We start from the raw sequence: 22,866 nt of genomic DNA on the forward strand, positions 1-22,866 counted from the left end.
ACCCCAAGTGAGAGTCAGCACCTTCAGGAACTGTCCCCCAGTGAGAGTCAGCAATTTCAGGAACTGACCATCAGTGAGAGTCAGCACCTTCAGGAACTGGCTCCCAGTGAGAGTCTGCAACTTCAGGAACTGTTGCACATTGAGATTCAACAACTTCAGGAACTGTCCCCCAGTGAGAGTCAGCACCTTCAGGAACTGTCCCCCAGTGAGAGCCAGCACCTTGAGTAACTGTCCCCCAGTGAGAGTCAGCAACTTCTGGAACTGTCTCCCAGTGAGAGCCAGCACCTTGAGTAACTGTCCCCCAGTGAGAGTCAGCAACTTCAGGAACTGTCCCCCAGTGAGAGTCAGCACCTTCAGGAACTGTCCCCCAGTGAGAGTCAGCACCTTCAGGAACTGTCCCCCAGTGAGAGTCAGCACCTTCAGAAACTGTCCCCCAGTGAGATTCAGCACCTTCAGGAACTGTCCCCCAGTGAGAGCCAGCACATTGGGTAACTGTCCCCCAGTGAGAGTCAGCACCTTCAGGAACTGTCCCACAGTGAGACTCAGCACCTTCAGAAACTGTCTCCCAGTGAGAGTCAGCACCTTCAGGAACTGTCCCCCAGTGACTGTCAGCACCTTCAGAAACTGTCCCCCAGTGAAATTCAGCACCTTCAGGAACTGTACCCCAGTGAGAGTCAGCAACTTCAGAAAGTGTCCCCCAGTGAGAGTCAGCATCTTCCGGAACTGCCCCCCAGTGAGAGTCAGCACCTTCAGGAACTGTCCCCCAGTGAGAGTCAGCACCTTCAGGAACTGTCCCCCAGTGAGAGTCAGCACCTTGAGTAACTGACCCCCAGTTAGAGTCAGCACCTTCAGAACCAGTCCCCCAGTGAGAGTCAGCACCATCAGGAACTGTCTCCCAGTGACTGTCAGTACCTTCAGAAGCTGTCCCCAAGTGAAAGTCAGCACCTTCAGGAATTGTACCCCAGTGAGAGTCAGCAACTTCAGGAACTGTCCCCCAGTGAGAGTCAGCACCTTCAGGAACTGCCCCCCAATGTGAGTCAGCACATTCAGGAACTGTCCCCCAGTGAGAGTCAGCAATTTCAGGAACTGACCATCAGTGAGAGTCAGCACCTTCAGGAACTGGCTCCCAGTGAGAGTCTGCATCTTCATAAGCTGTCCCCCAGTGAGAGTCAGCAACTTCAGGAACTGTCCCCCAGTGAGAGTCAGCACCTTCAGGAACTGTTGCCCATATGAGATTCAACAACTTCAGGAACTGTCCCCCAGTGAGAGTCAGCACCTTCAGGAACTGTACCTCAGTGAGAGTCTGCACCTTCAGGAACTTTTCCCCAGTGAGAGTCAGCACCTTCAGGAACAGTCCCCCAGTGAGAGTCAGCACCTTGAGTAACTGTCCCCCAGTGAGAGTCAGCACCTTGAGTAACTGTTCCCCAATGAGAGTCAGCAACTTCAGGAACTGTCCCCCATTGAGAGTCAGCACCTTCAGGAACTGACCCCCAGTGAGAGCAGCACCTTGAGTAACTGACCCCCAGTGAGAGTCAGCACCTTCAGGACCAGTCCCCCAGTGAGAGTCAGCAACTTCAGGATCTTTCCCCTGCAGTGAGAGTCAGCACCTTCAGTATTGCCCCACAGTTTGAGTCAGCACCTTCAGGAACTGTCCCCCAGTGAGAGTCAGCACCTTCAGGAACTGTCCCCCAGTGAGAGTCAGCACCTTATGAACTGTCCCCCATTGAAAGTCAGCACCTTCAGAAACTGTCCCCCAGTGAGAGTCAGCAGTTCAGCAACTTTTGCACATTGAGAGTCAACACCTTCAGGAACTGTCCCCCAGTGAGTGTCAGCACCTCCAGGAACTGTCCCCCATTGAGAGTCAGTACCTTTATGAACTGTCCACCATTGAGAGTCAGCACCTTCAGGAACTGACCCCCAGTGACAGTCAGCACCTTCAGGAACTGTCCCCCAGTGAGAGTCAGCACTTTCAGGAACTGTCCCCCAGTGAGAGTCAGCACCTTCATGAACAGCGCCCCAGTGTGAGTCAGCACCTTCAGGAACTGTCCATCAGTGAGAGTCAGCACCTTCATAAACTGACCCCCCGTGAGAGACAGCACCTTCAGGAACTGCCCCCCAATGTGAGTCAGCACATTCAGGAACTGTCCCCCAGTTCGAGTCAGCAATTTCAGGAACTGACCATCAGTGAGAGTCAGCACCTTCAGGAACTGGCTCCCAGTGAGAGTCTGCAACTTCAGAAGCTGTCCCCCAGTGAGAGTCTGCACCTTCAGGAACTGTTGCACATTGAGAGTCAACAACTTCAGGAACTGTCCCCAGTGAGAGTCAGCACCTGCTGGAACTGTCCCACAGTGAGAGTCAGCACCTCCAGAAACTGTCCCCCAGTGAGAGTCAGCACATTCACGAACTGTCCCCCAGTGACTGTCAGCACCTTCAGAAACTGTCCCCCAGTGAAAGTCAGCACCTTCAGGAACTGTACCCCAGTGAGAGTAAGCACCTTCAGAAAGTGTCCCCCAGTGAGAGACACCAAATTCAGAAACTGTCCCCCAGTGAGAGTCAGCACCTTCAGGAACTGTCCCCCAGTGAGTGTCAGCACCTCCAGGAACTGTCCCACATTGATCGTTAGTACCTTTATGAACTGTCCACCATTGAGAGTCAGCACCTTCAGGAACTGACCCCAAGTGAGAGTCAGCACCTTCAGGAACTGTCCCCCAGTGAGAGTCAGCAATTTCAGGAACTGACCATCAGTGAGAGTCAGCACCTTCAGGAACTGGCTCCCAGTGAGAGTCTGCAACTTCAGGAACTGTTGCACATTGAGATTCAACAACTTCAGGAACTGTCCCCCAGTGAGAGTCAGCACCTTCAGGAACTGTCCCCCAGTGAGAGCCAGCACCTTGAGTAACTGTCCCCCAGTGAGAGTCAGCAACTTCTGGAACTGTCTCCCAGTGAGAGCCAGCACCTTGAGTAACTGTCCCCCAGTGAGAGTCAGCAACTTCAGGAACTGTCCCCCAGTGAGAGTCAGCACCTTCAGGAACTGTCCCCCAGTGAGAGTCAGCACCTTCAGGAACTGTCCCCCAGTGAGAGTCAGCACCTTCAGAAACTGTCCCCCAGTGAGATTCAGCACCTTCAGGAACTGTCCCCCAGTGAGAGCCAGCACATTGGGTAACTGTCCCCCAGTGAGAGTCAGCACCTTCAGGAACTGTCCCACAGTGAGACTCAGCACCTTCAGAAACTGTCTCCCAGTGAGAGTCAGCACCTTCAGGAACTGTCCCCCAGTGACTGTCAGCACCTTCAGAAACTGTCCCCCAGTGAAAGTCAGCACCTTCAGGAACTGTACCCCAGTGAGAGTCAGCAACTTCAGAAAGTGTCCCCCAGTGAGAGACAGCATCTTCCGGAACTGCCCCCCAGTGAGAGTCAGCAACTTCAGGAACTGTCCCCCAGTGGGAGCCAGCACCTTGAGTAACTGTCCCCCAGTGAGAGTCAGCAACTTCAGGAACTGTCCCCCAGTGAGAGTCAGCACCTTCAGGAACTGTCCCCCAGTGAGAGTCAGCACCTTGAGTAACTGACCCCCAGTCAGAGTCAGCACCTTCAGAACCAGTCCCCCAGTGAGAGTCAGCACCTTCAGGAACTTTCCCCCCAGTGAGAGTCAGCACATTCAGGAACTGACCCCAGTGAGAGTCAGCACCTTCAGGAACTGCCCCCCAGTGAGAGTCAGCACCTTCAGGAACTGTTCGTCATTGAGCGTTAGCACCTTTATGAACTGTCCCCCATTGAGAGTCAGCACCTTCAGAAACTGTCCCCCAGTGAGAGTCAGCAGTTCAGGAACTGTTGCACATTGAGAGTCAACAACTTCAGGACCTGTCCCCCAGTGAGTGTCAGCACCTCCAGGAACTGTCCCCCATTGAGAGGCAGTACCTTTATGAACTGTCCACCATTGAGAGTCAGCACCTCCAGGAACTGTCCCCCAGTGAGAGTCAGCACCTTCAGGAACTGACCCCCAGTGAGAGTCAGCACCTTCAGGAACTCTCCCCCAGTGAGTGTCAGCACCTCCAGGAACTGTCCCCCATTGAGAGGCAGTACCTTTATGAACTGTCCACCATTGAGAGTCAGCACCTCCAGGAACTGTCCCCCAGTGAGAGTCAGCACCTTCAGGAACTGACCCCCAGTGAGAGTCAGCACCTTCAGGAACTCTCCCCCAGTGAGTGTCAACACCTTCAGGAACTGTCCCCCAGTGAGTGTCAGCACCTCCAGGAACTGTCCCCCATTGAGAGTCAGTACCTTTATGAACTGTCCACCATTGAGAATCAGCACCTTCAGGAACTGACCCCCAGTGAGAGTCAGCAAATTCAGGAACTGTCCCCCAGTGATAGTCAGAACCTTCAGGAACTGTCCCCCAGTGAGAGTCAGAACCTTCTGGAACAGCCCCCCAGTGTGAGTCAGCACCTTCAGGAACTGTCCATCAGTGAGAGTCAGCACCGTCATAAACTGACCCCCGGGAGAGTCAGCATCTTCAGGAAACGTCCCCCAGTGAGAGTCAGCACCTTCAGGAACTGTCCATCAGTGAGAGTCAGCACCACCAGGAACTGTCCCCCAGTGAGAGTCAACATTTTCAGGAACTGTCCCCCAGTGAGAGTCAGCACCTTCAGGAACTGTCCATCACTGAGAGTCAGCACCATCAGTAACTGTCTCCCAGTGTGAGCCAGCACCTTCAGACACTGTCCCCCAGTGAGAGTCAGCATCTTAAGGAAGTGTCCCCCAGAGAGAGTCAGCACCTTCAGGAACTGTCCCCCAATGTGAGTCAGCACATTCAGGAACTGTCCCCCAGTGAGAGTCAGCAATTTCAGGAACTGACCATCAGTCAGAGTCAGCACCTTCAGGAACTGGCTCCCAGTGAGAGTCTGCAACTTCTTAAGCTGTCCCCCAGTGAGAGTCTGCAACTTCAGGAACTGTTGCACATTGAGATTCAACAACTTCAGGAACTGTCCCCCAGTGATAGTCAGCACCTTCAGGAACTGTACCCCAGTGAGAGTCTGCACCTTCAGAAAGTGTCCCCCAGTGAGAGACAGCATCTTCCGGAACTGCCCCCCAGTGAGAGTCAGCACCTTCTGGAACTGTCTCCCAGTGAGAGCCAGCACCTTGAGTAACTGTCCCCCAGTGAGAGTCAGCAACTTCAGGAACTGACCCCAATGAGAGTCAGCACCTTGAGTAACTGACCCCCAGTGAATGTCAGCACCTTCAGGACCAGTCCCCCAGTGAGAGTCAGCAACTTCAGGATCTTTCCCCCCAGTGAGAGTCAGCACCTTCAGGAACTGCCCCCCAGTGTGAGTCAGCACCTTCAGGAACTGTCCCCCAGTGAGAGTCAGCAGCTTCAGGAACTGTTCCTCATTGAGAGTCAGCACCTTTATGAACTGTTCCCCATTGAGAGTCAGCACCTTCAGAAACTGTCCCCCAGTGAGAGTCAGCAGTTCAGGAACTGTTGCACATTGAGAGTCAACACCTTCAGGAACTGTCCCCCAGTGAGTGTCAGCACCTCCAGGAACTGTCCCCCATTGAGAGTTAGTACCTTTATGAACTGTCCACCATTGAGAGTCAGCACCTTCAGGAACTGACCCCCAGTGAGAGTCAGCACCTTCAGGAACCGTCCCCCAGTGAGAGTCAGTACCTTCAGGAACTGTCCCCCAGTGAGAGTCAGCACCTTCAGGAACAGCCCCCCAGTGTGAGTCAGCACCTTCAGGAACTGTCCATCAGTAAGAGTCAGCGCCTCCATAAACTGACCCCCCGTGAGAGTCAGCATCTTCAGGATTCGTCCCCCAGTGAGATTCAGCACCTTCAGGAACTGTCCCCCAGTGAGAGTCAGCACCTTCAGGAACTGCCCCCCAATGTGAGTCAGCACATTCAGGAGCTGTCCCCCAGTTAGAGTCAGCAATTTCAGGAACTGACCATCAGTTAGAATCAGCACCTTCAGGAACTGGCTCCCAGTGAGAGTCTGCAACTTCAGAAGCTGTCCCCCAGTGAGAGTCTGCACCTTCAGGAACTGTTGCACATTGAGAGTCAACAACTTCAGGAACTGTCCCCAGTGAGAGTCAGCACCTGCAGGAACTGTCCCACAGTGAGAGTCAGCACCTCCAGAAACTGTCCCCCAGTGAGAGTCAGCACATTCAGGAACTGTCCCCCAGTGACTGTCAGCACCTTCAGAAACTGTCCCCCAGTGAGAGTCAGCACCTTCAGGAACTGTCCCCCAGTGAGAGTCAGCACCTTGAGTAACTGACCCCCATTGTGAGTCAGCACCTTCAGGACCAGTCCCCCAGTGAGAGTCAGCACCTTCAGGAACTTTCCCCCCAGTGAGAGACAGCACCTTCAGGAACTGACCCCAGTGAGAGTCAACACCTTCAGAAACTGCCCCACAGTGAGAGTAAGAACCTTCAGAAACTGTCCCCCAGTGAAAGTCAGCACCTTCAGGAACTGTACCCCAGTGAGAGTCAGCAACTTCAGAAACTGTCCCCTAGTGAGAGACAGCATCTTCCGGAACTGCCCCCCAGTGAGAGTCAGCACCTTCAGGAACTGTCCCCCAGTGAGAGCCAGCACCTTGAGTAACTGTCCCCCAGTTAGAGTCAGCAACTTCAGGAACTGTTCCCCAGTGAGAGTCAGCACCTTCATGAACTGTCCCCCAGTGAGAGTCAGCACCTTGAGAAACTGAACCCCAGTGAGAGTCAGCACCTTCAGGACCAGTCCACCAGTGAGAGTCAGCACCTTCAGGAACTTTCCCCCCAGTGAGAGTCAGCACATTCAGGAATTGACCCCAGTGAGAGTCAGCACCTTTAGGAACTGCCCCCCAGTGAGAGTCAGCAACTTCAGGAACTGTTCCTCATTGAGCGTCAGCACCTTTATGAACTGTCCCCCATTGAGAGTCAGCACCTTCCAAAACTGTCCCCCAGTGAGAGTCAGCACCTTCAGGAACTGTCCCCCAGTGAGAGTTAGCACCTTCAGGAACAGCCCCCCAGTGTGTGTCAGCACCTTCAGAAACTGTCCCCAGTGAGAGTCAGCACCTTCAGTAACTGTCCCACAGTGAGTGTCAGCAGCTTCAGGAACTGTTTCCCAGTGAGATTCAGCACCTTCAGGAACTGTCCCCCAGTGAGAGTCAGCACCTTCAGGAACTGCCCCCCAATGTGAGTCAGCACATTCAGGAGCTGTCCCCCAGTTAGAGTCAGCAATTTCAGGAACTGACCATCAGTTAGAATCAGCACCTTCAGGAACTGGCTCCCAGTGAGAGTCTGCAACTTCAGAAGCTGTCCCCCAGTGAGAGTCTGCACCTTCAGGAACTGTTGCACATTGAGAGTCAACAACTTCAGGAACTGTCCCCAGTGAGAGTCAGCACCTGCAGGAACTGTCCCACAGTGAGAGTCAGCACCTCCAGAAACTGTCCCCCAGTGAGAGTAAGCACATTCACGAACTGTCCCCCAGTGACTGTCAGCACCTTCAGAAACTGTCCCCCAGTGAGAGTCAGCACCTTCAGGAACTGTCCCCCAGTGAGAGTCAGCACCTTGAGTAACTGACCCCCATTGTGAGTCAGCACCTTCAGGACCAGTCCCCCAGTGAGAGTCAGCACCTTCAGGAACTTTCCCCCCAGTGAGAGACAGCACCTTCAGGAACTGACCCCAGTGAGAGTCAACACCTTCAGAAACTGCCCCACAGTGAGAGTAAGAACCTTCAGAAACTGTCCCCCAGTGAAAGTCAGCACCTTCAGGAACTGTACCCCAGTGAGAGTCAGCAACTTCAGAAACTGTCCCCCAGTGAGAGACAGCATCTTCCGGAACTGCCCCCCAGTGAGAGTCAGCACCTTCAGGAACTGTCCCCCAGTGAGAGCCAGCACCTTGAGTAACTGTCCCCCAGTTAGAGTCAGCAACTTCAGGAACTGTTCCCCAGTGAGAGTCAGCACCTTCATGAACTGTCCCCCAGTGAGAGTCAGCACCTTGAGAAACTGAACCCCAGTGAGAGTCAGCACCTTCAGGACCAGTCCCCCAGTGAGAGTCAGCACCTTCAGGAACTTTCCCCCCAGTGAGAGTCAGCACATTCAGGAACTGACCCCAGTGAGAGTCAGCACCTTTAGGAACTGCCCCCCAGTGAGAGTCAGCAACTTCAGGAACTGTTCCTCATTGAGCGTCAGCACCTTTATGAACTGTCCCCCATTGAGAGTCAGCACCTTCCGAAACTGTCCCCCAGTGAGAGTCAGCACCTTCAGGAACTGTCCCCCAGTGAGAGTTTGCACCTTCAGGAACAGCCCCCCAGTGTGTGTCAGCACCTTCAGAAACTGTCCCCAGTGAGAGTCAGCACCTTCAGTAACTGTCCCACAGTGAGTGTCAGCAGCTTCAGGAACTGTTTCCCAGTGAGAGTCAGCACCTTCAGGAACTGCCTCCCAGTGAGAGTCAGCAACTGCAGGAATTGCGCCCCAGTGAGAGTCAGCACCTTCAGGAACTGTCCCCCAGTGAGAGTCAGCATGTTCCGGAACTGCCCCCCAGTGAGAGTCAGCACCTTCAGGAACAGTCCCCCAGTGAGAGTCAGCACCTTCAGGAACTGTCCTGCAGTGAGTCTCAGAACCTTCAGGAACTGTCCCCCAGTGAGAGTCAGTACCTTGAGTAACTGTCCCCCAGTGAGAGTCAGTACCTTCAGGAACAGTCCCCCAGTGAGAGCCAGCACCTTGAGAAACTATCCCCCCAATGAGAGTCAGCACCTTCAGGAACTGCCTCCCAGTGAGAGTCAGCAACTTCAGGAACTTCCCCCTAGTGAGAGTCAGCACCTTCAGGAACTGTCCCCCAGTGAGAGTCAGCATCTTACGGAACTGCCCCCCAGTGAGAGTCAGCACCTTCAGGAACTGTCCCCCAGTGATTGTCAGCACCTTCAGGAACTGTCCCCCAGTGAGAGTCAGCACCTTCAGGAACAGTCCCCCAGTGAGAGTCAGCACGTTCAGGAACTGTCCCCCAGTGAGACTCAGCACCTTCAGGAACTGTTCCCCAGTGAGAGTGAACACGTTCAGGAACTGTCCCCCAGTGAGACTCAGCACCTTTAGGTATTGATGCATACTGATAATCAGCACCTTCAGGAACTGACCCCCAGTGAGAGTCAGCACTTCAGGAACTGTCCTCCATTGATAGTCAGCATCTTCAGGAAATGTCCCCCAGTGAGACTCAGCACCTTCAGGTAATGTCCCCCAGTAAGAGTCAGCACCTTCAGGAACTGGCCCCCAGTGAGAGTCAGCACCTTCTGGAACTGTCCCCTAGTGAGAGTCAGCTCCTTCAGGAACTGACCCCCAGTGAGAGTCAGCAACTTCAGGAACTGTCCCCCAATGAGAGTCAGCACCTTCAGGAACTGTCTCCCAGTGAGAGTCAGCACCTTCAGTAACTGTCCCCCAGTGAGAGTCAGCACCTTCAGGAACTGCCCCCCAGTGTGAGTCAGCACCTTCAGGAACTGACCCCAATGAGAGTCAGCACCTTGAGTAACTGACCCCCAGTGAATGTCAGCACCTTCAGGACCATTCCCCCAGTGAGAGTCAGCAACTTCAGGATCTTTCCCCCCAGTGAGAGTCAGCACCTTCAGGAACTGCCCCCCAGTGTGAGTCAGCACCTTCAGGAGCTGTCCCCCAGTGAGAGTCAGCAGCTTCAGGAACTTTTCCTCATTGAGAGTCAGCACCTTTATGAACTGTTCCCCATTGAGAGTCAGCACCTTCAGAAACTGTCCCCCAGTGAGAGTCAGCAGTTCAGGAACTGTTGCACATTGAGAGGCAACACCTTCAGGAACTGTCCCCCAGTGAGTGTCAGCACCTCCAGGAACTGTCCCCCATTGAGAGTTAGTACCTTTATGAACTGTCCACCATTGAGAGTCAGCACCTTCAGGAACTGACCCCCAGTGAGAGTCAGCACTTCAGGAACTGTCCCCCAGTGAGAGTCAGTACCTTCAGGAACTGTCCCCCAGTGAGAGTCAGCACCTTCAGGAACAGCCCCCCAGTGTGAGTCAGCACCTTCAGGAACTGTCCATCAGTAAGAGTCAGCGCCTCCATAAACTGACCCCCCGTGAGAGTCAGCATCTTCAGGATTCGTCCCCCAGTGAGATTCAGCACCTTCAGGAACTGTCCCCCAGTGAGAGTCAGCACCTTCAGGAACTGCCCCCCAATGTGAGTCAGCACATTCAGGAGCTGTCCCCCAGTTAGAGTCAGCAATTTCAGGAACTGACCATCAGTTAGAATCAGCACCTTCAGGAACTGGCTCCCAGTGAGAGTCAGCACCTTGAGTAACTGACCCCCATTGTGAGTCAGCACCTTCAGGACCAGTCCCCCAGTGAGAGTCAGCACCTTCAGGAACTTTCCCCCCAGTGAGAGACAGCACCTTCAGGAACTGACCCCAGTGAGAGTCAACACCTTCAGGAACTGCCCCACAGTGAGAGTAAGAACCTTCAGAAACTGTCCCCCAGTGAAAGTCAGCACCTTCAGGAACTGTACCCCAGTGAGAGTCAGCAACTTCAGAAACTGTCCCCCAGTGAGAGACAGCATCTTCCGGAACTGCCCCCCAGTGAGAGTCAGCACCTTCAGGAACTGTCCCCCAGTGAGAGCCAGCACCTTGAGTAACTGTCCCCCAGTTAGAGTCAGCAACTTCAGGAACTGTTCCCCAGTGAGAGTCAGCACCTTCATGAACTGTCCCCCAGTGAGAGTCAGCACCTTGAGAAACTGAACCCCAGTGAGAGTCAGCACCTTCAGGACCAGTCCCCCAGTGAGAGTCAGCACCTTCAGGAACTTTCCCCCCAGTGAGAGTCAGCACATTCAGGAACTGACCCCAGTGAGAGTCAGCACCTTTAGGAACTGCCCCCCAGTGAGAGTCAGCAACTTCAGGAACTGTTCCTCATTGAGCGTCAGCACCTTTATGAACTGTCCCCCATTGAGAGTCAGCACCTTCCGAAACTGTCCCCCAGTGAGAGTCAGCACCTTCAGGAACTGTCCCCCAGTGAGAGTTAGCACCTTCAGGAACAGCCCCCCAGTGTGTGTCAGCACCTTCAGAAACTGTCCCCAGTGAGAGTCAGCACCTTCAGTAACTGTCCCACAGTGAGTGTCAGCAGCTTCAGGAACTGTTTCCCAGTGAGAGTCAGCACCTTCAGGAACTGCCTCCCAGTGAGAGTCAGCAACTGCAGGAATTGCGCCCCAGTGAGAGTCAGCACCTTCAGGAACTGTCCCCCAGTGAGAGTCAGCATGTTCCGGAACTGCCCCCCAGTGAGAGTCAGCACCTTCAGGAACAGTCCCCCAGTGAGAGTCAGCACCTTCAGGAACTGTCCTGCAGTGAGTCTCAGAACCTTCAGGAACTGTCCCCCAGTGAGAGTCAGTACCTTGAGTAACTGTCCCCCAGTGAGAGTCAGTACCTTCAGGAACAGTCCCCCAGTGAGAGCCAGCACCTTGAGAAACTATCCCCCCAGTGAGAGTCAGCACCTTCAGGAACTGCCTCCCAGTGAGAGTCAGCAACTTCAGGAACTTCCCCTAGTGAGAGTCAGCACCTTCAGGAACTGTCCCCCAGTGAGAGTCAGCATCTTACGGAACTGCCCCCCAGTGAGAGTCAGCACCTTCAGGAACTGTCCCCCAGTGATTGTCAGCACCTTCAGGAACTGTCCCCCAGTGAGAGTCAGCACCTTCAGGAACAGTCCCCCAGTGAGAGTCAGCACGTTCAGGAACTGTCCCCCAGTGAGACTCAGCACCTTCAGGAACTGTTCCCCAGTGAGAGTGAACACGTTCAGGTACTGTCCCCCAGTGAGACTCAGCACCTTTAGGTATTGATGCATACTGATAATCAGCACCTTCAGGAACTGCCCCCCAGTGAGAGTCAGCACTTCAGGAACTGTCCCCCATTGATAGTCAGCATCTTCAGGAAATGTCCCCCAGTGAGACTCAGCACCTTCAGGTAATGTCCCCCAGTAAGAGTCAGCACCTTCAGGAACTGGCCCCCAGTGAGAGTCAGCACCTTCAGTAACTGTCCCCCAGTGAGACTCAGCACCTTCAGGTAATGTCCCCCAGTAAGAGTCAGCACCTTCAGGAACTGGCCCCCAGTGAGAGTCAGCACCTTCTGGAACTGTCCCCTAGTGAGAGTCAGCTCCTTCAGGAACTGACCCCCAGTGAGAGTCAGCAACTTCAGGAACTGTCCCCCAATGAGAGTCAGCACCTTCAGGAACTGTCTCCCAGTGAGAGTCAGCACCTTCAGTAACTGTCCCCCAGTGAGAGTCAGCACCTTCAGGAACTGCCCCCCAGTGTGAGTCAGCACCTTCAGGAACTGACCCCAATGAGAGTCAGCACCTTGAGTAACTGACCCCCAGTGAATGTCAGCACCTTCAGGACCAGTCCCCCAGTGAGAGTCAGCAACTTCAGGATCTTTCCCCCCAGTGAGAGTCAGCACCTTCAGGAACTGCCCCCCAGTGTGAGTCAGCACCTTCAGGAGCTGTCCCCCAGTGAGAGTCAGCAGCTTCAGGAACTTTTCCTCATTGAGAGTCAGCACCTTTATGAACTGTTCCCCATTGAGAGTCAGCACCTTCAGAAACTGTCCCCCAGTGAGAGTCAGCAGTTCAGGAACTGTTGCACATTGAGAGGCAACACCTTCAGGAACTGTCCCCCAGTGAGTGTCAGCACCTCCAGGAACTGTCCCCCATTGAGAGTTAGTACCTTTATGAACTGTCCACCATTGAGAGTCAGCACCTTCAGGAACTGACCCCCAGTGAGAGTCAGCACTTCAGGAACTGTCCCCCAGTGAGAGTCAGTACCTTCAGGAACTGTCCCCCAGTGAGAGTCAGCACCTTCAGGAACAGCCCCCCAGTGTGAGTCAGCACCTTCAGGAACTGTCCATCAGTAAGAGTCAGCGCCTCCATAAACTGACCCCCCGTGAGAGTCAGCATCTTCAGGATTCGTCCCCCAGTGAGATTCAGCACCTTCAGGAACTGTCCCCCAGTGAGAGTCAGCACCTTCAGGAACTGCCCCCCAATGTGAGTCAGCACATTCAGGAGCTGTCCCCCAGTTAGAGTCAGCAATTTCAGGAACTGACCATCAGTTAGAATCAGCACCTTCAGGAACTGGCTCCCAGTGAGAGTCAGCACCTTGAGTAACTGACCCCCATTGTGAGTCAGCACCTTCAGGACCAGTCCCCCAGTGAGAGTCAGCACCTTCAGGAACTTTCCCCCCAGTGAGAGACAGCACCTTCAGGAACTGACCCCAGTGAGAGTCAACACCTTCAGGAACTGCCCCACAGTGAGAGTAAGAACCTTCAGAAACTGTCCCCCAGTGAAAGTCAGCACCTTCAGGAACTGTACCCCAGTGAGAGTCAGCAACTTCAGAAACTGTCCCCCAGTGAGAGACAGCATCTTCCGGAACTGCCCCCCAGTGAGAGTCAGCACCTTCAGGAACTGTCCCCCAGTGAGAGCCAGCACCTTGAGTAACTGTCCCCCAGTTAGAGTCAGCAACTTCAGGAACTGTTCCCCAGTGAGAGTCAGCACCTTCATGAACTGTCCCCCAGTGAGAGTCAGCACCTTGAGAAACTGAACCCCAGTGAGAGTCAGCACCTTCAGGACCAGTCCCCCAGTGAGAGTCAGCACCTTCAGGAACTTTCCCCCCAGTGAGAGTCAGCACATTCAGGAACTGACCCCAGTGAGAGTCAGCACCTTTAGGAACTGCCCCCCAGTGAGAGTCAGCAACTTCAGGAACTGTTCCTCATTGAGCGTCAGCACCTTTATGAACTGTCCCCCATTGAGAGTCAGCACCTTCCGAAACTGTCCCCCAGTGAGAGTCAGCACCTTCAGGAACTGTCCCCCAGTGAGAGTTAGCACCTTCAGGAACAGCCCCCCAGTGTGTGTCAGCACCTTCAGAAACTGTCCCCAGTGAGAGTCAGCACCTTCAGTAACTGTCCCACAGTGAGTGTCAGCAGCTTCAGGAACTGTTTCCCAGTGAGAGTCAGCACCTTCAGGAACTGCCTCCCAGTGAGAGTCAGCAACTGCAGGAATTGCGCCCCAGTGAGAGTCAGCACCTTCAGGAACTGTCCCCCAGTGAGAGTCAGCATGTTCCGGAACTGCCCCCCAGTGAGAGTCAGCACCTTCAGGAACAGTCCCCCAGTGAGAGTCAGCACCTTCAGGAACTGTCCTGCAGTGAGTCTCAGAACCTTCAGGAACTGTCCCCCAGTGAGAGTCAGTACCTTGAGTAACTGTCCCCCAGTGAGAGTCAGTACCTTCAGGAACAGTCCCCCAGTGAGAGCCAGCACCTTGAGAAACTATCCCCCCAGTGAGAGTCAGCACCTTCAGGAACTGCCTCCCAGTGAGAGTCAGCAACTTCAGGAACTTCCCCTAGTGAGAGTCAGCACCTTCAGGAACTGTCCCCCAGTGAGAGTCAGCATCTTACGGAACTGCCCCCCAGTGAGAGTCAGCACCTTCAGGAACTGTCCCCCAGTGATTGTCAGCACCTTCAGGAACTGTCCCCCAGTGAGAGTCAGCACCTTCAGGAACAGTCCCCCAGTGAGAGTCAGCACGTTCAGGAACTGTCCCCCAGTGAGACTCAGCACCTTCAGGAACTGTTCCCCAGTGAGAGTGAACACGTTCAGGTACTGTCCCCCAGTGAGACTCAGCACCTTTAGGTATTGATGCATACTGATAATCAGCACCTTCAGGAACTGCCCCCCAGTGAGAGTCAGCACTTCAGGAACTGTCCCCCATTGATAGTCAGCATCTTCAGGAAATGTCCCCCAGTGAGACTCAGCACCTTCAGGTAATGTCCCCCAGTAAGAGTCAGCACCTTCAGGAACTGGCCCCCAGTGAGAGTCAGCACCTTCAGTAACTGTCCCCCAGTGAGACTCAGCACCTTCAGGTAATGTCCCCCAGTAAGAGTCAGCACCTTCAGGAACTGGCCCCCAGTGAGAGTCAGCACCTTCTGGAACTGTCCCCTAGTGAGAGTCAGCTCCTTCAGGAACTGACCCCCAGTGAGAGTCAGCAACTTCAGGAACTGTCCCCCAATGAGAGTCAGCACCTTCAGGAACTGTCTCCCAGTGAGAGTCAGCACCTTCAGTAACTGTCCCCCAGTGAGAGTCAGCACCTTCAGGAACTGCCCCCCAGTGTGAGTCAGCACCTTCAGGAACTGACCCCAATGAGAGTCAGCACCTTGAGTAACTGACCCCCAGTGAATGTCAGCACCTTCAGGACCAGTCCCCCAGTGAGAGTCAGCAACTTCAGGATCTTTCCCCCCAGTGAGAATCAGCACCTTCAGGAACTGCCCCCCAGTGTGAGTCAGCACCCGCAGAAACTGTACCCCAGTGAGAGTCAGCAGCTTCAGGATCTGTTCCTCATTGAGAGTCAGCACCTTTATGAATTGTACCCCATTGAGAGTCAGCACCTTCAGAAACTGTCCCCCAGTGAGAGTCAGCAGTTCAGGAACTGTTGCACATTGAGAGTCAACACCTTCAGGAACTGTCCCCCAGTGAGTGTCAGCACCTCCAGGAACTGTCCCCCATTGAGAGTCAGTACCTTTATGAACTGTCCACCATTGTGAGTCAGCACCTTCAGGAACTGACCCCCAGTGAGAGTCAGCACCTTCAGGAACTGTCCCCCAGTGAGAGTCAGCACCTTCAGGAACTGTCCCCCAGTGAGAGTCAGCACCTTCAGGAACCGCCCCCCAGTGTGAGTCAGCACCTTCAGGAACTGTCCATCAGTGAGAGTCACACCTTCATAAACTGACCCCCCGTGAGAGTCAGCATCTTCAGGAACCGTCCCCCAATGAGATTCAGCACCTTCAGGAACTGTCCCCCAGTGAGAGTCAGCACCTTCAGGAACTGCCCCCCAATGTGAGTCAGCACATTCAGGAGCTGTCCCCCAGTTAGAGTCAGCAATTTCAGGAACTGACCATCAGTTAGAATCAGCACCTTCAGGAACTGGCTCCCAGTGAGAGTCAGCACCTTGAGTAACTGACCCCCATTGTGAGTCAGCACCTTCAGGACCAGTCCCCCAGTGAGAGTCAGCACCTTCAGGAACTTTCCCCCCAGTGAGAGACAGCACCTTCAGGAACTGACCCCAGTGAGAGTCAACACCTTCAGGAACTGCCCCACAGTGAGAGTAAGAACCTTCAGAAACTGTCCCCCAGTGAAAGTCAGCACCTTCAGGAACTGTACCCCAGTGAGAGTCAGCAACTTCAGAAACTGTCCCCCAGTGAGAGACAGCATCTTCCGGAACTGCCCCCCAGTGAGAGTCAGCACCTTCAGGAACTGTCCCCCAGTGAGAGCCAGCACCTTGAGTAACTGTCCCCCAGTTAGAGTCAGCAACTTCAGGAACTGTTCCCCAGTGAGAGTCAGCACCTTCATGAACTGTCCCCCAGTGAGAGTCAGCACCTTGAGAAACTGACCCCCAGTGAGAGTCAGCACCTTCAGGACCGGTCCCCCAGTGAGAGTCAGCACCTTCAGGAACTTTCCCCCAGTGAGAGTCAGCACATTCAGGAACTGACCCCAGTGAGAGTCAGCACCTTCAGTAACTGCCCCCCAGTGAGAGTCAGCACCTTCAGGAACTGTTGCACATTGAGCGTCAGCACCTTTATGAACTGTCCCCCATTGAGAGTCAGCACCTTCCGAAACTGTCCCCCAGTGAGAGTCAGCACCTTCAGGAACTGTCCCCCAGTGAGAGTTAGCACCTTCAGGAACAGCCCCCCAGTATGTGTCAGCACCTTCAGAAACTGTCCCCAGTGAGAGTCAGCACCTTCAGTAACTGTCCCACAGTGAGTGTCAGCAGCTTCAGGAACTGTTTCCCAGTGAGAGTCAGCACCTTCAGGAACTGCCTCCCAGTGAGAGTCAGCAACTGCAGGAATTGCGCCCCAGTGAGAGTCAGCACCTTCAGGAACTGTCCCCCAGTGAGAGTCAGCATGTTCCGGAACTGCCCCCCAGTGAGAGTCAGCACCTTCAGGAACAGTCCCCCAGTGAGAGTCAGCACCTTCAGGAACTGTCCTGCAGTGAGTCTCAGAACCTTCAGGAACTGTCCCCCAGTGAGAGTCAGTACCTTGAGTAACTGTCCCCCAGTGAGAGTCAGTACCTTCAGGAACAGTCCCCCAGTGAGAGCCAGCACCTTGAGAAACTATCCCCCCAGTGAGAGTCAGCACCTTCAGGAACTGCCTCCCAGTGAGAGTCAGCAACTTCAGGAACTTCCCCTAGTGAGAGTCAGCACCTTCAGGAACTGTCCCCCAGTGAGAGTCAGCATCTTACGGAACTGCCCCCCAGTGAGAGTCAGCACCTTCAGGAACTGTCCCCCAGTGATTGTCAGCACCTTCAGGAACTGTCCCCCAGTGAGAGTCAGCACCTTCAGGAACAGTCCCCCAGTGAGAGTCAGCACGTTCAGGAACTGTCCCCCAGTGAGACTCAGCACCTTCAGGAACTGTTCCCCAGTGAGAGTGAACACGTTCAGGTACTGTCCCCCAGTGAGACTCAGCACCTTTAGGTATTGATGCATACTGATAATCAGCACCTTCAGGAACTGCCCCCCAGTGAGAGTCAGCACTTCAGGAACTGTCCCCCATTGATAGTCAGCATCTTCAGGAAATGTCCCCCAGTGAGACTCAGCACCTTCAGGTAATGTCCCCCAGTAAGAGTCAGCACCTTCAGGAACTGGCCCCCAGTGAGAGTCAGCACCTTCAGTAACTGTCCCCCAGTGAGACTCAGCACCTTCAGGTAATGTCCCCCAGTAAGAGTCAGCACCTTCAGGAACTGGCCCCCAGTGAGAGTCAGCACCTTCTGGAACTGTCCCCTAGTGAGAGTCAGCTCCTTCAGGAACTGACCCCCAGTGAGAGTCAGCAACTTCAGGAACTGTCCCCCAATGAGAGTCAGCACCTTCAGGAACTGTCTCCCAGTGAGAGTCAGCACCTTCAGTAACTGTCCCCCAGTGAGAGTCAGCACCTTCAGGAACTGCCCCCCAGTGTGAGTCAGCACCTTCAGGAACTGACCCCAATGAGAGTCAGCACCTTGAGTAACTGACCCCCAGTGAATGTCAGCACCTTCAGGACCAGTCCCCCAGTGAGAGTCAGCAACTTCAGGATCTTTCCCCCCAGTGAGAGTCAGCACCTTCAGGAACTGCCCCCCAGTGTGAGTCAGCACCTTCAGGAGCTGTCCCCCAGTGAGAGTCAGCAGCTTCAGGAACTTTTCCTCATTGAGAGTCAGCACCTTTATGAACTGTTCCCCATTGAGAGTCAGCACCTTCAGAAACTGTCCCCCAGTGAGAGTCAGCAGTTCAGGAACTGTTGCACATTGAGAGGCAACACCTTCAGGAACTGTCCCCCAGTGAGTGTCAGCACCTCCAGGAACTGTCCCCCATTGAGAGTTAGTACCTTTATGAACTGTCCACCATTGAGAGTCAGCACCTTCAGGAACTGACCCCCAGTGAGAGTCAGCACTTCAGGAACTGTCCCCCAGTGAGAGTCAGTACCTTCAGGAACTGTCCCCCAGTGAGAGTCAGCACCTTCAGGAACAGCCCCCCAGTGTGAGTCAGCACCTTCAGGAACTGTCCATCAGTAAGAGTCAGCGCCTCCATAAACTGACCCCCCGTGAGAGTCAGCATCTTCAGGATTCGTCCCCCAGTGAGATTCAGCACCTTCAGGAACTGTCCCCCAGTGAGAGTCAGCACCTTCAGGAACTGCCCCCCAATGTGAGTCAGCACATTCAGGAGCTGTCCCCCAGTTAGAGTCAGCAATTTCAGGAACTGACCATCAGTTAGAATCAGCACCTTCAGGAACTGGCTCCCAGTGAGAGTCAGCACCTTGAGTAACTGACCCCCATTGTGAGTCAGCACCTTCAGGACCAGTCCCCCAGTGAGAGTCAGCACCTTCAGGAACTTTCCCCCCAGTGAGAGACAGCACCTTCAGGAACTGACCCCAGTGAGAGTCAACACCTTCAGGAACTGCCCCACAGTGAGAGTAAGAACCTTCAGAAACTGTCCCCCAGTGAAAGTCAGCACCTTCAGGAACTGTACCCCAGTGAGAGTCAGCAACTTCAGAAACTGTCCCCCAGTGAGAGACAGCATCTTCCGGAACTGCCCCCCAGTGAGAGTCAGCACCTTCAGGAACTGTCCCCCAGTGAGAGCCAGCACCTTGAGTAACTGTCCCCCAGTTAGAGTCAGCAACTTCAGGAACTGTTCCCCAGTGAGAGTCAGCACCTTCATGAACTGTCCCCCAGTGAGAGTCAGCACCTTGAGAAACTGAACCCCAGTGAGAGTCAGCACCTTCAGGACCAGTCCCCCAGTGAGAGTCAGCACCTTCAGGAACTTTCCCCCCAGTGAGAGTCAGCACATTCAGGAACTGACCCCAGTGAGAGTCAGCACCTTTAGGAACTGCCCCCCAGTGAGAGTCAGCAACTTCAGGAACTGTTCCTCATTGAGCGTCAGCACCTTTATGAACTGTCCCCCATTGAGAGTCAGCACCTTCCGAAACTGTCCCCCAGTGAGAGTCAGCACCTTCAGGAACTGTCCCCCAGTGAGAGTTAGCACCTTCAGGAACAGCCCCCCAGTGTGTGTCAGCACCTTCAGAAACTGTCCCCAGTGAGAGTCAGCACCTTCAGTAACTGTCCCACAGTGAGTGTCAGCAGCTTCAGGAACTGTTTCCCAGTGAGAGTCAGCACCTTCAGGAACTGCCTCCCAGTGAGAGTCAGCAACTGCAGGAATTGCGCCCCAGTGAGAGTCAGCACCTTCAGGAACTGTCCCCCAGTGAGAGTCAGCATGTTCCGGAACTGCCCCCCAGTGAGAGTCAGCACCTTCAGGAACAGTCCCCCAGTGAGAGTCAGCACCTTCAGGAACTGTCCTGCAGTGAGTCTCAGAACCTTCAGGAACTGTCCCCCTGTGAGAGTCAGTACCTTGAGTAACTGTCCCCCAGTGAGAGTCAGTACCTTCAGGAACAGTCCCCCAGTGAGAGCCAGCACCTTGAGAAACTATCCCCCCAGTGAGAGTCAGCACCTTCAGGAACTGCCTCCCAGTGAGAGTCAGCAACTTCAGGAACTTCCCCTAGTGAGAGTCAGCACCTTCAGGAACTGTCCCCCAGTGAGAGTCAGCATCTTACGGAACTGCCCCCCAGTGAGAGTCAGCACCTTCAGGAACTGTCCCCCAGTGATTGTCAGCACCTTCAGGAACTGTCCCCCAGTGAGAGTCAGCACCTTCAGGAACAGTCCCCCAGTGAGAGTCAGCACGTTCAGGAACTGTCCCCCAGTGAGACTCAGCACCTTCAGGAACTGTTCCCCAGTGAGAGTGAACACATTCAGGTACTGTCCCCCAGTGAGACTCAGCACCTTTAGGTATTGATGCATACTGATAATCAGCACCTTCAGGAACTGCCCCCCAGTGAGAGTCAGCACTTCAGGAACTGTCCCCCATTGATAGTCAGCATCTTCAGGAAATGTCCCCCAGTGAGACTCAGCACCTTCAGGTAATGTCCCCCAGTAAGAGTCAGCACCTTCAGGAACTGGCCCCCAGTGAGAGTCAGCACCTTCTGGAACTGTCCCCTAGTGAGAGTCAGCTCCTTCAGGAACTGACCCCCAGTGAGAGTCAGCACCTTCAGGAACTGTCCCCCAATGAGAGTCAGCACCTTCAGGAACTGTCTCCCAGTGAGAGTCAGCACCTTCAGTAACTGTCCCCCAGTGAGAGTCAGCACCTTCAGGAACTGCCCCCCAGTGTGAGTCAGCACCTTCAGGAAATGTCCCCCTGTGAGAGTCAGCAGCTTCAGGAACTGTTCCTCATTGAGAGTCTGCACCTTTATGAACTCTCCCCCATTGAGAGTCAGCACCTTCAGGAACGGTCCCCCAGTGAGAGTCAGCAGTTCAGGAACTGTTGCACATTGAGAGTCAGCACCTCCAGGAACTGTCCACCATTGCGAGTCAGCACCTTCAGGAACTGACCCCCAGTGAGAGTCAGCAAATTCAGGAACTGTCCGCCAGTGAGAGTCAGAACCTTCTGGAACAGCCCCCCAGTGTGAGTCAGCACCTTCAGGAACTGTCCATCAGTGAGAATCAGCACCACCAGGAACTGTCCCCCAGTGAGAGTCAACATCTTCAGGAACTGTCCCCCAGTGAGAGTCAGCACCTTCAGGATCTGTCCATCACTGAGAGTCAGCACCTTCAGTAACTGTCTCCCAGTGTGAGCCAGCACCTTCAGAAACTGTCCCCCAGTGAGAGTCAGCATCTTAAGGAACTGCCCCCCAATGTGAGTCAGCACATTCAGGAACTGTCCCCCAGTGAGAGTCAGCAATTTCAGGAACTGACCATCAGTGAGAGTCAGCACCTTCAGGAACTGGCTCCCAGTGAGAGTCTGCACCTTCATAAGCTGTCCCCCAGTGAGAGTCTGCACCTTCAGGAACTGTTGCACATTGAGATTCAACAACTTCAGGAACTATCCCCGAGTGAGAGTCAGAACCTTCAGGAACTGTACCCCAGTGAGAGTCAGCACCTTCAGAAAGTGTCCCCCAGTGAGAGACAGCATCTTCCGGAACTGCCCCCCAGTGAGAGTCAGCACCTTCAGGAACTGTCCCCCAGTGAGAGCCAGCACCTTGAGTAACTGTCCCCCAGTTAGAGTCAGCAACTTCAGGAACTGTTCCCCAGTGAGAGTCAGCACCTTCATGAACTGTCCCCCAGTGAGAGACAGCATCTTCCGGAACTGCCCCCCAGTGAGAGTCAGCACCTTCAGGAACTGTCCCCCAGTGAGAGCTAGCACCTTGAGTAACTGTCCCCCAGTTAGAGTCAGCAACTTCAGGAACTGTTCCCCAGTGAGAGTCAGCACCTTCATGAACTGTCCCCCAGTGAGAGTCAGGACCTTGAGAAACTGAACCCCAGTGAGAGTCAGCACCTTCAGGACCAGTCCCCCAGTGAGAGTCAGCACCTTCAGGAACTTTCCCCCCAGTGAGAGTCAGCACATTCAGGAACTGACCCCAGTGAGAGTCAGCACCTTTAGGAACTGCCCCCCAGTGAGAGTCAGCAACTTCAGGAACTGTTCCTCATTGAGCGTCAGCACCTTTATGAACTGTCCCCCATTGAGAGTCAGCACCTTCCGAAACTGTCCCCCAGTGAGAGTCAGCACCTTCAGGAACTGTCCCCCAGTGAGAGTTAGCACCTTCAGGAACAGCCCCCCTGTGTGTGTCAGCACCTTCAGAAACTGTCCCCAGTGAGAGTCAGCACCTTCAGTAACTGTCCCACAGTGAGTGTCAGCAGCTTCAGGAACTGTTTCCCAGTGAGAGTCAGCACCTTCAGGAACTGCCTCCCAGTGAGAGTCAGCAACTGCAGGAATTGCGCCCCAGTGAGAGTCAGCACCTTCAGGAACTGTCCCCCAGTGAGAGTCAGCATGTTCCGGAACTGCCCCCCAGTGAGAGTCAGCACCTTCAGGAACAGTCCCCCAGTGAGAGTCAGCACCTTCAGGAACTGTCCTGCAGTGAGTCTCAGAACCTTCAGGAACTGTCCCCCAGTGAGAGTCAGTACCTTGAGTAACTGTCCCCCAGTGAGAGTCAGTACCTTCAGGAACAGTCCCCCAGTGAGAGCCAGCACCTTGAGAAACTATCCCCCCAGTGAGAGTCAGCACCTTCAGGAACTGCCTCCCAGTGAGAGTCAGCAACTTCAGGAACTTCCCCTAGTGAGAGTCAGCACCTTCAGGAACTGTCCCCCAGTGAGAGTCAGCATCTTACGGAACTGCCCCCCAGTGAGAGTCAGCACCTTCAGGAACTGTCCCCCAGTGATTGTCAGCACCTTCAGGAACTGTCCCCCAGTGAGAGTCAGCACCTTCAGGAACAGTCCCCCAGTGAGAGTCAGCACGTTCAGGAACTGTCCCCCAGTGAGACTCAGCACCTTCAGGAACTGTTCCCCAGTGAGAGTGAACACGTTC

Source organism: Carcharodon carcharias, chromosome 32, assembly GCF_017639515.1.
Source record: "Carcharodon carcharias isolate sCarCar2 chromosome 32, sCarCar2.pri, whole genome shotgun sequence".
NCBI classification, from domain to species: domain Eukaryota; kingdom Metazoa; phylum Chordata; class Chondrichthyes; order Lamniformes; family Lamnidae; genus Carcharodon; species Carcharodon carcharias.